General features: G+C 48.1%; 1 pseudogene; it reads left to right on the top strand.

Annotated features, from left to right (window-relative positions):
- The first annotated feature begins 452 nt into the window (after positions 1–452).
- The window catches only part of LOC122371726, a 60327-nt pseudogene continuing 43572 nt past the window's right edge, over positions 453–17207 (top strand).

Below are 17207 nucleotides of genomic sequence, written 5' to 3'. Positions count from 1 at the left end.
TAGAATTGACATATGATAAGGTGTACCAAAAACGGCGGCGCTCCGTGCCGCCGTTTTTGAGATATTCGCGAAAAACCACAAGGGGGTGTTCAAACACCCCCCCCCCCTCCCCCCCCAGCAGGGCGCGGGTTAATTTATAGCGAAACGTTAACCATGACTGAGCCATTTTGGGCTAAAAGCTACCTTAAAAATGTTACCAGCAAATAGCCGGCTGCACCTTTTATCACAACGCCTCATCGAGTTCACAACACATCAATTACGAGCCTAATGTGTTTACCTCTCCGGCTGGCGGTCCTCTTCAGCAAGAGGCCGCCGTCGTCAATGGCGGGCTTCGGGGAGCGGACACGGGCGTCACATGAGCCACCCGTGCACTCTGTCGGCGCCTCCCCCTGCTCTCGCCGTGACTCTGCCCGCACCGGTGGCGGAGGAGTCGTCAGTAGCGTCGGAGCCGGCCGGCGGGGTGCGTCGATCGTCGAGCGGTCGGCGGCGGGCCGATCGGGCCAGTGCCGTGAGCGGTGAGGTGCGCGACGTGCGGCGGCGAGCGCGCGAGAGGCGAACATCGAATCGGGAGCAGCACGAGGTACAGCGAGCGATCAGCCGTACGGACGTCAGTGAGGCTCGTAACTATAGGCGCAGATCATTGTGGAATGGAACGGACATAAGCGCAATAAGGTGGTAAAGGATATATGGACGAAAGCGTGGAATACACTTAACAGATTATTACTGAGATACTACCTTCTGAGTGAACTTCGTTACAGGAAACTATATATATTGCGAAATCATAGTTAACGTGTGCGAATAAAGAAATAAAAAATACACTAACGATTTAAAGCTAGCTTTATATCAAAATGTTTGTAAATCCTCAGTTTCGTTTTAAATGTCTTGATATCTCTAAATCTTATTTGAGCGTTACATCATGTGCTTTCCAACTTTTTATTACATTAACATCACCGTAGCTTATTTGAGCAAATTAGCTAAAGATTGATTCATATTCAGCTTTGTTTCGCGTATTAGGCATTAGTCACGTTGCTTAGGAGTTGTAAGTTTCACTATTTATGCTTCAAAGTGATGCATTGCATCAGCATTAGAAATGTATTTAAAAAACGAGGGCCGCGAAGTCTTTCCTTCGTTCTGCCGTCCCGCGTTCGTACGAACAAAAAGTGATAAATAGTTGAAGCTGCTGAGTAAGATTGTTTGATGTCTACAATAGATTATAGACCTCAATGCTTACATTTATGATATGATTTACATTTGACCCTCGCCGACTCTCGCAATTCTGCATCCTTCGATGGCACATGAGAGGAGAGTTCGACATAATCCCCACTGGGATTTGTAAAAAAAAAAAAAAAAAAAAATGGGATAGAGTTTTACCGGAACCTAGCATGCTGCTCTGCACGATAGGAAGCCTGTGGTATCCAATTTTAAGGCCTGAGGTCAACCAATGACTTCGCAGGTCTGAATTGAAAATTTCCAAAAAGATCAGTTTTCAGTGTTGACGAATTACTTCAGAAAAATAATCGTGAAGCACAATTAGTGTGCTAGCACGATCGTCTTGGCAAGACGCTTCATACAATGTTTTCCTTTTAAAAGCCAGGGTCATTTCAAACCTTAGATGATATCAGATAACTTTGGCGACTAAGATGCACGGTGGAACATATTTGAGTTTTTTTGGGGGGGCTGATCAAGGATTCGGCATCCATTTTGTTCTATTGATATGATTTTGGTCGTTAGGCTCAGGAGAGCTAAAATATCCAAATGGCTGGTAGATCCGCCTTACTAGTGACATGATTCAATTTTTAACTTGCAAGAATCGTAGTTCTCTATACACTTCCTACAATGCGCATTAAAACATCACTTTTGTATGTTGATTATATGATAAAGAATTTCTGTAAAACTGATCATTAAATATTATTTAATGTAGAGATAACCGTTGGCGTAATCTGACTGTCTTGCATAAAATTGGGTCTCAACATGAGGTCCACCACTTTTTGACATGCTTCTGGCAAAGCAGCACCAGTATCTTTTTTTCAAGAACCAGTAGATACGGTCCCGGTAATCTAATTTATCGATCCGGTTCATGAGACCGCCGAAAGCGGTTTTCTGTAAATTAAGGTGCGACACCACGACCTAGTTCGGGCGAGCATGTTCACCAGGAAATGACCCAGTTTACCTCGGAAACTGGGGTGCGGCACAGGAGAGGCTCGACCTCAGGGGGTCTGCTGGGGTAGACACTTGGCCCGGGCTGCCCAGGGCTGCCCGCAGAAAAGTGTGCAAAAATAGTGGCAGCGGAAATGGGATAATTTGACTTCGTGGAAACCTTTTATTGCTTGGAAATCTTGTTTGATATGCGTCAGGCTTGAAAGCTTTAGATGTTGCCTTTTTTCAGGAAATTTAGTAAATTATATAGCTAACATTTGTATTCATGCCCAATTAGAAGAGTTCACGTCATTGAGACAAGAACGTTGTATTGCATCCTGTTTGATATTTTTAAGTTACAAGGCTCCATGATCCTGACCATTTATAGGTTTCCGTCCAAAGAACAAAGTGAAAAGTCCTTTTTCTGACGGAAAGTTCCTTTTTTCGCCTCACTGCTCGTGTTGTGACCATTTTCAGTCCGAACGAAAACGGACAGGAAAGCGGCGGCAGCCCTCCGTCAGCCAGTGCTAATGAGCCACACTCTCCGCTGTCCGGTTCACTGATTCAAAGTGGGAGGGGCGCTCAACCGGTTTGGTCAGACGAAACGGGGCGCTGGGGGGCGGAGCGAAAACAATAAGTTTGTTTTGTATAATGGAAAGGTGTGTGTAGGGGAGGTGAACGGCGCAGAAAAATTGGCGGTGGTCGATCTGACTGTCTGGCTTGAGATTGAACAGGATATTTTGACAGAGCACTTGTGAAGTGATTTCCAATGTTATTGGCTACATTACCAGATTAAAGATATTGTACGTTAGGGATTTTGCTCACAAGCATGCACATTTCAGCTAAATTAAGTGAAAGCTAAGCATATGAAGAGGGGAATAGATACAGTGAAATGGCGCGAAGCATCGTTAAATCAAAAGACGGATATTGAAATCGCTTTGTGCTGTTGATAATTTGCACAATATACCCGCTAAATGCCACGCAATACCTTGAAAGGAGAGCTAAGAAGACCAACATGCGCTTGCAATCCTTAGCTCATCATATTTAAACTGTCAGTCGCCAACCACAGGCCTACTGCAGCAGCTCAAACCTTCCATAGAATTCGTGTCTTTCTCTGACTGGTCTGTGCCCGGTCCGCTGAAAAGGCTGGAAATCCTTCTGAGCCCGTGTTCAGCTGAGAGGGATCTGCGAGAACCAGAAAGTGCTCCATTCATACTAGTGGCTGTCGCCTGTTCATCGCCAGCATAAAGTGGAATTCTTTCTTATGGAAATAGCGTCGCCACGCTGCGGCGAGTTCGCAGCTTTAAACAGGCAGCTGCTTTTATCAGCCACTTTGGGCCAATAGTTTTCTTTTGATGGTGCAGTGGAAAAAGCAGGAAAAAATGAGTTTACAATCGCCGTGCTGTTCTATAAATATGATTTACATAATTGCGTTACCTTATAAAAACAGCTTCCAACTTCGCATTGTATTTTGTAATAATTATATTTTGTGGGCCCATTTTCATTTAAGCATTCAAAAGCAGCATAACAGGTAGGTACTCACACAATTCCGAAACCAGAAAAGGAAACGCATCAAGTCGTCTCCAGATCAATCACAGTTCCTACTTTCAAAACAAATGTAACTATGAGGTAAGATTACAGTGCACGCCTTATTACCTATCCAGTTAGCACCTGAAATTGAATCTGCTGCCTCGCCCTCAAGTCCTGCTCAGCTGCCTGGCGGGGCTGTCCGTTATGCCCTCAGTGCTGGCCGTTTCCACTCGCGTCCATTTTCCACCAGAGTGGACACCACCGCTCACACCACGGTCGAGGATGACGGCTCGGTTTGTCACAGACTGAGCCGGGTCCGGCTCCCCATGCTTTGAAGAGCAGTGAGTGCAGCTGGTCCCTGAAGATCGTCAGGATTCAATGGCGGAGGCGGAATTCATGCTCTAAGCGGAGTGAATGGGAGTGAAGAGCACTCAGAGTGCGTCGATTTATCTATGGCTGGTTATACCCCTGAGCGCTTACGTCAATGCAACCTGACAAGTTTCATTTATCACATGAGCAACGCATCGGAAAATATTGCGCTGCTCGTCCGTTTCCATTATTTCTGAAAGATGGAAAGAATCGAATTACCTTCAGGATTTATGGATTGTTTCAATTTGGCTTCCCTCAGCATTATCGCTTAGTTTCCATTGTGAGGTGAGGGATGAGGGAATTTTGAAACGATGGGCTTGCACACACCGTAGAAAAATACGAGCTTCATGCTGATTGGTATCTTATTATCATAAATTTGATTTTGCAACGCACACATTGCCTAATTATATGCATCAATTATCATTCATCGAGTATGATTTAGTCAGTTACCTAAAACTTGTTGGAATAGTTAAGCTAACTGCATGTTCAAATCATTTCTCCAATTCAAACCAATTCCAAGTGGTTTCGGTAAGCAAGACACAAGTAAAAAACTTAAATAAAACTTTACCAACTGACCGGCATGTATGGGTTCGGATACCAATCTTAACCACATTTCCCCTACTTTTCTTTTTCCCCTCCCCTTCCCCTCTCTCTCTCTCTCTCCCTCTCTCTCTCTCTCTCTCTCTCTCTCGCACTCTCTCTTTCCCTCCCTCTCTCTCTCTCTATATCTCTCTCTTTCTCTCTCTCTCTGTCTCTGTCTCTCTCTCTCTCTCTCTCTCTCTCTCTCTCTCTCTCTCTCTCTCTCTCTCTCTCTCTCTCTCTCTTTCCCTCCCTGTCTCTCTCTTTTTCTCTATTTCTCTCCCTCGGTCCCTCTCCCTTTCGCACTCCCTCACCCTCCCTCCCTGTGCTGCTGCCGCTGTTGTGACAGTGTCCACGCCCTGGTGGCCGGATGGTAGAACCCCCCCCCCCTCCCTTCCTCCATCCTGTGCCTAAGGCAATCTGGACTGGGGCGCTTACAACCCACGTGGGAGTACGCAACCATAAAGTGGCGGCCGCTCCAAACAGAGCAGCGCACTGTGATCAACAATCAGTGGGCTCCCGGCGCCGTTAGAGGGGGCCGTCCAAACACGGAGTGTTCCTTCAGACGCCTCGATGCATTCCCAGAGGTGCTGCTCGACAGGGGGTACTCCTAAGGGGGGAGGGAGAGCGGTCCTACCTATTCAGCATTCTGTCGATGGATACAGCGATAGCATACACCTGCTCTCAGTGGCTGCGAATGCGCTGTCAAAGGCTGACTGGAGGGGTAGACTGTGCCGCCAGACAGCTATGTTCAGCGGCACAGTATACCGGCCCAGAGTGAAACCATGGCAACGCGACCGCTGCGTTTAGTCTCGCGATTATCTTTCCTTTCAGCTCCGATGCTGTTGTATCTGGTTGCGCATTATGTCCTTGATGACTTGTTCATCTGCCATATGAAACGATATTCTCATCTTGGCTTCCCGCTGTCCAACCAAACGTGAAAAATTCCATCTACCTTGGCATTTTAGTTCGATTGTTGCATTGCATATACAGAGATGAAACCTTATTTTGACCATGGTATTTCGGGAACAGATGTCACAATAAATCGTCCAGATAATTGAAGTTAGCTTCTTGGGTGAAATCCAACAGCCGGCAAGGCATTGATCAGCGCCGGGAAAGTCGATTTCTGCTCTGCTGAGACAGCTAGAGATGATTTGTCTCGGTCAAAGATGATGCGCCTCGTTCCCTGAGCAATACTTTAGAGGCACTGGCTGATAGCAAAAAATAAAGCCTTTTCTTTACGAATAAACCATGCGCCAGCTGTGGATTTTGCAACATTTACTAACAGCTGATAAGATTTTCTTACAAGTTACTCTTGATTGTTGAATTGTTGATGTTTAGCGAAGGACATTTTTAGAACTGACTTTCTAGACTTGCTTTAGAATTTCCAATCCCATCTGCGGAGTTTGACAGGAACAATAAGCTACAGCTCCTCGCTAAACCCCGGTCGCCACTAACTACTCTCCCTCAGTGGCCGTTGTCGCTGGCAGTGCGTGAGGCTCCCCTCCCTTCCTCCCCCGCCCCATCCTCGACAGCAGCCCCGTCCTGAGCTCATTTGTTCCTCGCGCTTCGGGCGTCACCGGCCACGCAAGTCTGCCGTGACTTCGTGCGTGGCGTGCATTCATCAGGCGCTGAGCCGTCGCACGATGGTCGGTCGAGCGAGGGCCACCGCGACGACCACCAACCACACTCCGCCCCGGGCACTCTGGGTCACTCCGAGCACTCGCCGGCCGGCCGGCCGCGCGTGACTGAGTGACGGCTGACAGTGTCGTGACTAGTGATGTCAATTTCAGAAATTTTGGAAACCAATACCAAACCGATACCGACCAAAACTACTGAGAGCATACCAAAACCGAACCGATTTGCAGAAATAGGGTGAAATACCGACTAGGTACCGAATTCAGGGAATCATCAAACAAATGCTTCAAACTTTTTCAAAACAAATGATAAGCACTGAAAGGTAATACTTTAAAATAAGGCAACCAAAACAAGTCAGGAAATCTCTAAATTATTGATGTATTGAATGGTCGGTTTTGCCATGATCAAATAATTAAATATGGTGATGAAATTGACCAGTAACATGGCAGTAAGATGTATTTTTAAATAACAAAATGAGGCCGAAAATATAGAACGAGCTTTCGTCTTACGACATCATCGGGTTCTGGCTTAGCCGAGGCAATCACATTTGAAAAATTGGAACAGAACCAAATATTCACACGTGCACATTGGCCCAGATGGCTTTTGGAGGTCATGTAGCGATACGTATTGCGCAAGAGACGTACACTTAAAAAGACCAATGCAAATATCGGATACAAATCAATACAATTAAACAAGAGCAGACCGCAGCACGCTCGCCGTCACATTCAACTGCATCACACACTGTACCAATATTTAACCATACATGTAGGTGGTCATGTAGGCTATACAAGTAGTATCCTTACAATTTTTACAGTACCCCAAATCGTATACAAGTGGTCATATAAACTACACAAGTGTGTGTGTGGGGGGGGGGGGGGGGCTGTGTGTTTGTGTTGGGTGCTCGTGCGCTAGAGCCTAGTGTGTTAAAGGCCACGAGCTTTGCATTGTGTTCAGGCTAGGCCGAAGGTTTCTGATGTGGATTGATTCCATTATTTTTACTTCCGCGCAATCTTTACCTGTATCTAGAATTTCTATGCGGAAGGACTTGTTAATGTCACTATTGGAAAGGTCGTTGTGAGAGTGCAAGATATGCTCGCCTAGTGGTGTGTCTAGCTTTCTTAGACGTGCGTTACTCAGATGTTCGTTGAATCTGTAGCGAACTGGTCTCGTGCATTCTCCTATGTAGGTTTCCGCACGTTCTGCTGTCTCGCATGGCCTCACCCGTCCTCCCTGTCCCGCCGGCAACAGACATTGTCATGCCTGTACCAATGGACTCGACAAAAAATGCAGTACGAGAAACGCAGTGTACAAAATCACGTGTAGGCCATGCGAGACAGCAGAACGTGCGGAAACCTACATAGGAGAATGCACGAGACCAGTTCGCTACAGATTCAACGAACATCTGAGTAACGCACGTCTAAGAAAGCTAGACACACCACTAGGCGAGCATATCTTGCACTCTCACAACGACCTTTCCAATAGTGACATTAACAAGTCCTTCCGCATAGAAATTCTAGATACAGGTAAAGATTGCGCGGAAGTAAAAATAATGGAATCAATCCACATCAGAAACCTTCGGCCTAGCCTGAACACAATGCAAAGCTCGTGGCCTTTAACACACTAGGCTCTAGCGCACGAGCACCCAACACAAACACACAGCCCCCCCCCCCCCCACACACACACTTGTGTAGTTTATATGACCACTTGTATACGATTTGGGGTACTGTAAAAATTGTAAGGATACTACTTGTATAGCCTACATGACCACCTACATGTATGGTTAAATATTGGTACAGTGTGTGATGCAGTTGAATGTGACGGCGAGCGTGCTGCGGTCTGCTCTTGTTTAATTGTATTGATTTGTATCCGATATTTGCATTGGTCTTTTTAAGTGTACGTCTCTTGCGCAATACGTATCGCTACATGACCTCCAAAAGCCATCTGGGCCAATGTGCACGTGTGAATATTTGGTTCTGTTCCAATTTTTCAAATGTGATTGCCTCGGCTAAGCCAGAACCCGATGATGTCGTAAGACGAAAGCTCGTTCTATATTTTCGGCCTCATTTTGTTATTTAAAAATACATCTTACTGCCATGTTACTGGTCAATTTCATCACCATATTTAATCTCTAAATTATTTGCACTGCAAACAATGTAACTGTATTGTGCAACTATGAACAAATATTCAGGTCAGTAACTTAACTGGGATGTGGATTCAAGTCATCTGCATGAGGTGATATAGGACAAGAACTTGAACCCTGAATCTCATCCATGCCTGAACCATCAAACGTCCTTTCAATTCAAGTCATTCAATTCAAGTCCAGTCAAGACAGGGTTACGTGTGTTATCATGATCCAAAAATGGTAACCAAATGACAATGATGGGCAAGGCTATACCATTAATGTAAACAAAATACATGATACCTACAGTTCAACTCAAGTAGCGATGGTGACGATAGTGACGCAACCAATTTTTCATCATAAACAAATGTTTAACACAACAAATCTTGATAAATAATTACTTACGAGGCACACTGATAGATAGCAGACACCACTGTAATGATATCGCGATGAAAGCTAAGTAAAATGTCCATAATTTTACGGAATCATTGACACGTGTCACGTGGCATCTCTTCCACAATGGCAGCCTTGCAGGCGGCGGCCATTTGCATTTAGGCACGAAACTCACGGAACTGCATAAAACAAAGTTTTTTCTTTTTTGCTTAAGAACACTTAGGTTATAAATATGATGTTCATATTTTGGCATCTTAAAATTAATTCAAGAAAGATTTTAAGCTGTTATTGATAAAGAATTATGAACCAGAAAACAAAGTTGCTCAATTATCTTTATTAGTTATTGAGGTACATCGGGTTTTGGCGCAGCTGCGACATTAAAAAGTTCTTAGTTGTGTTCAGTTTTTAAACTGCTATTTGCGAATCAAGCTAAGACCCAATTTTATTTTAGGAATGCTTTTGATTACATTGCTAGCGATTTCTATCTGTTGAGGAGAGCAGGAAAGAGAACACTAATTAAAGAAAATAAAATATGTACAGGATCTTTTTGAAGTTGAGCGAAGTTGTGAATTTGTGGGGTGATGATAAAGTGATAAATGCTGCCTTCAATATTAGATGATAATGGTGAAGCTAGTGCTATAAAAACAGGGTTTTGACTTTTGGATAATGTAACTGCATTGCAGTGAAATGGAGAGCAAGACATGGTCAAGATCAATCACAGACTCATCAAAACAAAGTCAAATTTGTTACTAATGAATGCTTGGGAAATTTTGAGTAAGGTAGTTAAAGTATGTTTTCCAGTATACAGTGAGTTAAACATTGATACATGTTTATGTCTTGCACATAAGTTTTTTTGTAAGATAATTATCCTCATGGCATTGGAATTTGCTAGCACTGATAAGCTGCCATTTAACATTGGTAGACTGATGTGTTTGATGTTACAGATAACGTGTTTGCCCACTTCTTATGACATCATGCATTTGGGAGAAATGTGTCATGGTTGTCCTTTTTCTTCATCCAATGTCATTTAGCAAATCAAATTTGAGTTCAGAAGGTTTATAAAAAAATGTTTTCAAATTTGTATGACAGTAGTTGACTTTCATAATACCGACAAAATACCAAATGCTTTTGGTATAAAATACCGAATACCGAATCGGTATTGGTTCGGTATCGGTATACCGAAATTTTGGTAACCGATTGACACCACTAGTCGTGACGTCGGCGTGACGCGGGCGCTGACGCGTGGCGCGAGGTTCGTGACGGAGCTCTGTGGCCGTGATAAACGCCCGTTTGGCGTGTTCGTGACGCGCGGCACGGCACGCCGCCGTGGTTGCCGGCCGAACCACTGCTGGTCTCGGACAGATAGTGGCTGAACGGGCCGACCGACGACCGTTATATACCGGAAACGGCGGCCTGGAAATGGCATCAAACTAGTGACGCTATTGCCGTCGAAGTAATGAGGCATTAACCAGAAAGTTTGGAGCTCCATTGGCGCTGATGCAATAACGAAACCAGCGGTGTAGAACCGCAGTTACTTGAAATCGCCGAGGATTTTGGAAAATTTCTTCGGATCGTCCTTGTGTTATTGGTAGATATCTGTTGGGGCATTATCAATTTGCATATATGAAGCGCTGGCTGGCCGGAAAGGAAAGGAAACATATATTTTGAGCTGCTCTTCTATGCTAAGAAGTCATCCAATTCTAATACCACGGAATATATAGTCTACGACATTCTGTCGTAGCTTCTACACACATTCTTAATTTCATCTGTAGTTTTTAAATTGACTGCAGCTCACCATTTGGGAGAAGACAGCTGTATTTTGGCCTTGTTTTCCCACGGATGCTCCACAGCCGTGGAAGCGAGCGAAATTATGGTTACGTTGTCTGGCATTCTCACTTATCATATTTAGCCGGAAGCAATCACAGCCACGTTGCTGCGGATGGGGCTGCTGTCTGAACAGATTACCGGGTATATTTCACACAAGAAGCTGGCTGTCTTCTCTTGTATACTTGATTCTATGGAGGCAGTGTGGATTCCATTGAAGCCAGTGGACAGTACCGTTGACGCTAGCAATGCCACTGACTAGACCTTCAGAAATCTCATCACCCTGTTCTGAAGTCTGAGCCATAGACCTGGCACTAGACTGCGATGAAACGACTAGGCATTTGAGGGGGAATTTCATCAGCTATTTAATCAGATTATAGAATTTCTCATAACTGCTGGATGGGTGTAATATCCCTGGTGGCAGTGAGAAGCGCGCGGCTGGCCTTTTGTGTAAGGTCGACGCCGTACGCGATTAAATCCTCAGACCGAACAGCGCTGGTTTGAGCGGTTCGACAGACTGATATGACGCCTAGCTTATTACTGGAAACGATGTTCCATTGCACTGCAAATTGCCCCGTTAAACTTTAAAGACCTAATACAGAATTACGGGGATAGATTGCTGAACCTTTACTGTCTACTGAACATGTGAATGGTTTACATGCAATTCACCAGCGTAGGTCACGGCTCTCAGCAAAATTGTGCAGCTGGGAACCACGGTTTGAAGCGTATGTATGATGTAACCCGCCCTGCGCTACATCTGCAATATATCTTCACGACGAGAATTCAGTATATTCTCATTTTGTGTGCCAATACTATCTTATTGCGCTTAGTAGTCCGATACGACAGCCTTTCCACAACAATCATGCAACGCTCGGATCGCTCACTGTACCTCTCCGTTTCAATAAAGTCGTGTGAACCATTCCAGAACATCAAGTCGACTGAGCCCTCTTTGATTATTTGCTCGCGCTCTCATCAAGACAAAAAGAGCAATTTTAGAGGTCAATTATAAGCGCTTAAAGAAATAGAAGGGCTTCACTATCATCTAAGTTACGTTTAACTCAGAGTGCGAACCGTTGTGGTTGGGGCTTTAGGCGCCACAGGCAGTCCCGATTGAGATTTCGCTGCTACGTCATCGTCTACGTCATCGTCTACGTCATCGTCTACGTCATCGTCTGCGTCATCGTCAGTGTGATCGCGGGCTCCGGTGCGCCGTCCGCCGGCCGAGTGATGCGGTCAGGACCGCTGGTGTCGCTCCTGGTCGTACTGTGCCACTGGCGGCCCGCCACTGGTAACCGGACTCGTGGACCGCTCGTCGCTGAGCGCCTCAGTGCCCCCTGGCCCGGCCCGGGAGGAGGCCACTCCGGCACCCATCAGATCGCTGACCTGTCCCTGGCCACCGCGCTGGCGCTGTCGCGAACACCGCGGGCCCTCCGCGCGCGCGGCGACCGGCCTCCGAAACTGGTGTGCGAGGTGCCCGGTGACCTGGTGCTCGGAGGTCTGATGATGGTCCACGAGCGGGGCGAGGCACGCACCTGCGGACCCATCATGCCCCAGGGCGGCGTGCAGGCGCTCGAGGCGATGGTGTTTACCCTCGACTTCGTCAACTCACACCCGACGCTGATGCGCGGCCTGACCATCGGCGCTCACATCCTGGATGACTGCGACAAGGACACATACGGCCTGGAGCAGTCGGTCGACTTCATCAAAGGTGAGGGGCTGCGGCCACCGCCGGCGGTGCCAATCGCCGCCGCCGCCCGCGGGTCGCCCAGGTGACAGCGGCGGATCGGTGGGGCCATCGAGGGCCGATTTTTCCTCGGACGTGGTCTGTGGCGCAGCGTCGGCCGCGCGGGGGGCCCTGTCGTGCTGACGGAACATTGGGGAGTGACCTAGGGGGTCCCGCCCCCCGGTGAAACTGTGCGATAAATCAGGCGGGGAAAGTTCATAGGCTGCTCTGCGCCGCTCTAGCAGAATCGATACCGGCGCGCTATTGTAACAGCAGAATGAGACCCGTGGGCCCACAGAGCTGAATGGCGCCGGTTTTGTCACGAGTGATATATAGCTACAAATGTTATATCTCGCTAGAACACGGTGCTGGCGATGGTCTTTAACTCATCGACTCGTATAAATCAAACATATCGCCGACTTTCGCGCAAGGTGTTATTTGTTCTAGGCCGTTTATCACGTCTACGGTGATAATTTTGTCTCATTTGTTACTTTGTTGAAATTTCGCTGCGCGGGACGCCGGGCTTTGGTTTGAGCACAGGTCCGACGACCCAGCGGCGAGTTAAAGTTCAGCAGAATCGAGTGGACTGTCGCCGGCGATTGATCTATGACCCTGCTCTGACCGGCCATCAGTGGCCGGTCGGTCGTCTCGCTGCAGGACAGAGGCCCGACCGCAGCTTATATTCAGCTTCTGCAGGGCCGCGGTTGCCGGTCCGCCGCCGACGGATATTTATAGGACATGAAATCGGTCTATTGATCAAGGACGACAATGTTCCGCCGAGATGATACTCATTCTGCGGTGCATGCGAGCGCGCCGCATGGTCAGCGTATAGTCTAGTGGGCGGTATACGGTGGTATGCGCCATTAGGTATCTAAGCTCTCCGCTACGATGTGCGTGGCTGCTAGGAAAAATGCAACAATGTTTTCTCTCGCCCATGATTTTATCCCCGCAATGCGCCTGAGTGATTGCGTATGTGCGTGTGCAGTTGTGCTCGTATAAGCGAGGCCATTACTATTCCTTTATAGTTCGTCTCGGCAGATCTCAGGCTGGTGCACAATGTGGCGCAATGCGGCATTACCGCCGCAGTGGTGATGAGTCGCTGGCCACTGCGCCGAGGGTCCGGTCGGTTGTCTTGTTTACAGTACGGTCAGCCTGCAGTGGGTGATAGTAGCGGAGCGGGTACAGCTCGGAGAGAGAGAGAGAGAGAGAGAGAGAGAGAGAGAGAGAGAGAGAGAGAGAGAGAGAGAGAGAGAGAGAGAGAGAGAGAGAGAGAGAGAGAGAGAGAGAGAGAGAGAGAGAGATTCGGTTATGATCTATCACTATGCATGCGTAGGTAAGTTGCAAAATTCCCATACAACCGCATAGTGCATGATTGTCTCTGTCCACGGCTGGCTGTTGCTAATTAACGGTTTCAGAACTGTTTATGGAAGCCTTACCAGCTTTTTATCAATACACTCCTCCCTGAACCGTCAACATGCCTGGCTATTTATCTCAGTTTATAAGATGACTCGCGTGGCGAACGGTCGCACTCTGTTTGTTTTCCAGTGTGGAAGATCTAAAGCTGGTGGTCATAATTCATAAAGCAACATATGTAAACAGGTTTCTAACCTTCGACATTAGATGGTATAGGGTGATTGCATTCTGGTGTGTAAACCACTTATATAATTCATTCATTCATTGCAGTCCTAATGCCAAGGCTCTGTAAATGGGACCTCGCTAATGGGCCGAAGTCGTTTGTTGACTGTCATGTCTATGTATGCCTGGCAAGTGTAAACTTGTTTCTACTTCCATGAGCCCCACGGCACCAGGGATGCTGTTTGGAGTCCGGCTATGAACCGGGGCATGCGGTAGAAGTGCAGTTCAAACAACTATAATGGATATTGGGTACAGTCTTAGCCGCATTCAAATGGCTGACCAGAGTCGCTTGAATATCCATTCCGGATGGGTGGCCGTTTGTACTTTCTGCCGATCTTAGAGGGGTGAACTAAAACGGTTTGAAAACTGGAGCTTGTAATTGGCAGACGGAAATTTACGTATGTCAATTCTCACCGATGGACATTTAGCCTGCAAATTGACAAACACATCTCTTCTATATATGTATGATGTAGCTCGAGAGAGAGAGAGAGAGAGAGTGTGTGAGAGAGAGAGAGAGAGAGAGAGAGAGAGAGAGAGAGAGAGAGAGAGAGAGAGAGAGAGAGAGAGAGAGAGAGAGAGAGAGAGAGAGAGAAAGAGAGAGAGAGAGAGAGAGAGAGTTGGGGGCTCAGATTCCAAACAATCAAAAAATCAATGCCTCCACCCATGCTAAACCTTTTTTCTGCTTCCGTCCGTATTCTATTTACTTTTCATGCGTCGAGATCTTGTCGTAACGACACTTCCTCTCGGCTCTCAGCATGACACGTTGAACATGCCCATTACTCGCCACGTAAGGAAGAGGCCCTATTCTTGGTGTGTGTTACTTCCCCGTAACGGAGCCAATAAGGAGTCCCAGGCACGCATTACGACGATACGTGGGACCCCACCGCAGTATACCCAGGATGAGGAAGCCCGACATGCTAGCAGACAAGACCAGCTCTTATTGGAACTGCGTGACATGAATGGATACCAAAGATGAGTTCGGATGACGCATTCCATCCGAAAGAAGAGCGAGTGGCAGCCGCGCGGGACGGAGAAAAGATAGATGCGTGTGGTTATTGATTACATCGCACACTCGCACAGGGGCGGCGGGAGCGGGGGAGAAGAGCGGCGAAGGCACAGTGCCCCCCCCCCCCCCCCATATTCAGGGATGAAGGGCAATGTCATATAGGTCCTATGTCATGTGTATCTGCCGTGGTAGGTAATAGGTATACAGCAAAATGCGACTGTTTATAACGCTCGAGGAGGTTCGTTTCTTCGGCCCGCTCAGACATTTCCTGACCTGGTTTCCACACTGGAGGTCACGGCTTGAGGTCACCGACTATCCAGCATCATTTGAGCCCTGACCTCACACTCCACCACCTTCGTGATAGTGTTCGTACCACTCAGATGTGGTGTCGATTCGGCAGTCCCAGTTCGTGCCACAGATAGCGGTCCGCTCCTCCGGTAGTTACGACCCAGAGCGCTGGCTCAGTAGGACTAGGGAGCCGTGGTGGGGCGGAGCAGAGCCGTCCGACCACCCGACCCCGTGTGGGTCCTGTAAGGGACAGCTGCCGCGATGGCCGCCATCGTTCTTCTTCTTGTGGTCCTGCTGCTGACCCTATTGCTGTACGTCTGGCCAAAGCGTCCTCGGGGCTTCCCACCAGGTACGGACCGACTCGTATAATACAGTGGTGCTAACTGAGGTAACCAATAAACATGTAACCCTCATTGCCTCCTGCTTTCTGTAGTATGGTACATCTGTTCACATGGTTCAAATAACGTGTCGGATCGGCACTGACAGAGTGGGAAAGTAAGGAAACTCTTTTGCACAGATACATCTTCAAAAGGTCAGATCACCAGGGCGACGATTACCTTCTTTCAAGTTTTCAAGATTTGCCAACAACCCTAAAAATCGTACAGTATAGGTCTTAATTGAAAACTGGATAATGTTAACGATATCACAGTTTCGGAAATCTGTTTCAGGCCCAACCATCTGGAACATGAGCGAAATTATCTGGGCTGCGGCAGAAGCATGGAAAGGTGGAATTGCAAACGTCATTAAATCCTTTCGTCAAACTTACGGAGATATTTTTGGATTCGTACTTCCATCGGGGCTGAAAATAGTTCACATCTTTAGCGTGGACGCTATAAGAGAGGCGGCGGCGCTGCCCGAGCTGGCAGGTCGTCCCGACCTTTTTTCCTTTATGGTTCGGACCCGAGGACGGAGACTCGGCGTCTCGTACAACGAAGGGCCCGACCACTGGCAAAATCGCCGCCTAGTTCTGCTTCTGTTTCGTAAACTCGGCTTCTACGGAAATGCTCTGGAGGAAATGATAGCTGATGAGTTTGACAACATGATCAAGAACATGTTGCCCAACTGCGGAAGGCCGGTCAACATGCGTTTCTACCTTGATCTGGCTGCGATCAACGTCATCTGGCGCATGTTCACTGGCAGTCGACTGGATGGAGCCTCTCCTCAAACCCACGAGATGATGACCCTGGCGGCGGAGGCGTTCCAGGCGCTGGGCCCACAGAACCCCGTGACCGTGCTACCCTGGCTGCGTCACGTGATGCCGCGATGGAGCAGCCACGCAGCCCTCCTCCGCTACCGGGACTCGTTTGAACCGCTCCTGCGGGACCTGATCTTGAACCATCGCCAGAGGAAAGACCACACCAGTCCGCCGGACTTCATCGATCTCTTTCTCGCTGAGAGGGATTCCACCGACTCTGCGGGGTGTAGCGACAGCGAGAGCCACCTGATCGCCATGGGAATGGACTTCTTCGAGGCCGGCCTGACCACCACATCTGTAACCCTTCTCTGGACGCTGCTGCTGCTCGTGATGCACCCTGACATCCAGAGCCGCGCCCAACGGGAGATCGACCGCGTGCTGGACGGTCGACGCCCGTGCTTCTCAGACCGCGCTCGCCTTCCGTACGTCCAGGCGGTGCTGATGGAGGCGAGTCGGGTGGCGTCCGTGATTCCGCAGGCAGTGCCCCATCGGGCCGTGGCTGATGTCTCTCTGCGTGGCCACCGCATCCCGCGCGGCACTATGATACTGCTGCACCTCTGGGCGGTGCACGCGGACGCCGCGCACTGGGGCGACCCGCACCGGTTCCGGCCGGAGAGATTCCTCACGGCCGAGGGAGAGGTGCGACAGGACGAGCACCTGATGCCGTTCGGTAGCGGGAGGAGAATCTGTCTGGGCGAGACCGTGGCCAGGACAGAGCTTTTTGTCCTCTGCGTGTCTTTGCTGCAGAGATTTCGGTTCGCCGCAGCTCCAG

Source organism: Amphibalanus amphitrite, unplaced genomic scaffold, assembly GCF_019059575.1.
Source record: "Amphibalanus amphitrite isolate SeventyFive unplaced genomic scaffold, NRLGWU_Aamphi_draft 001273F_arrow, whole genome shotgun sequence".
Lineage (NCBI taxonomy): Eukaryota > Metazoa > Arthropoda > Thecostraca > Balanomorpha > Balanidae > Amphibalanus > Amphibalanus amphitrite.
Note: the sequence above shows the minus strand (reverse complement) of the source record. Positions and strands in the feature narration are given on the sequence as shown.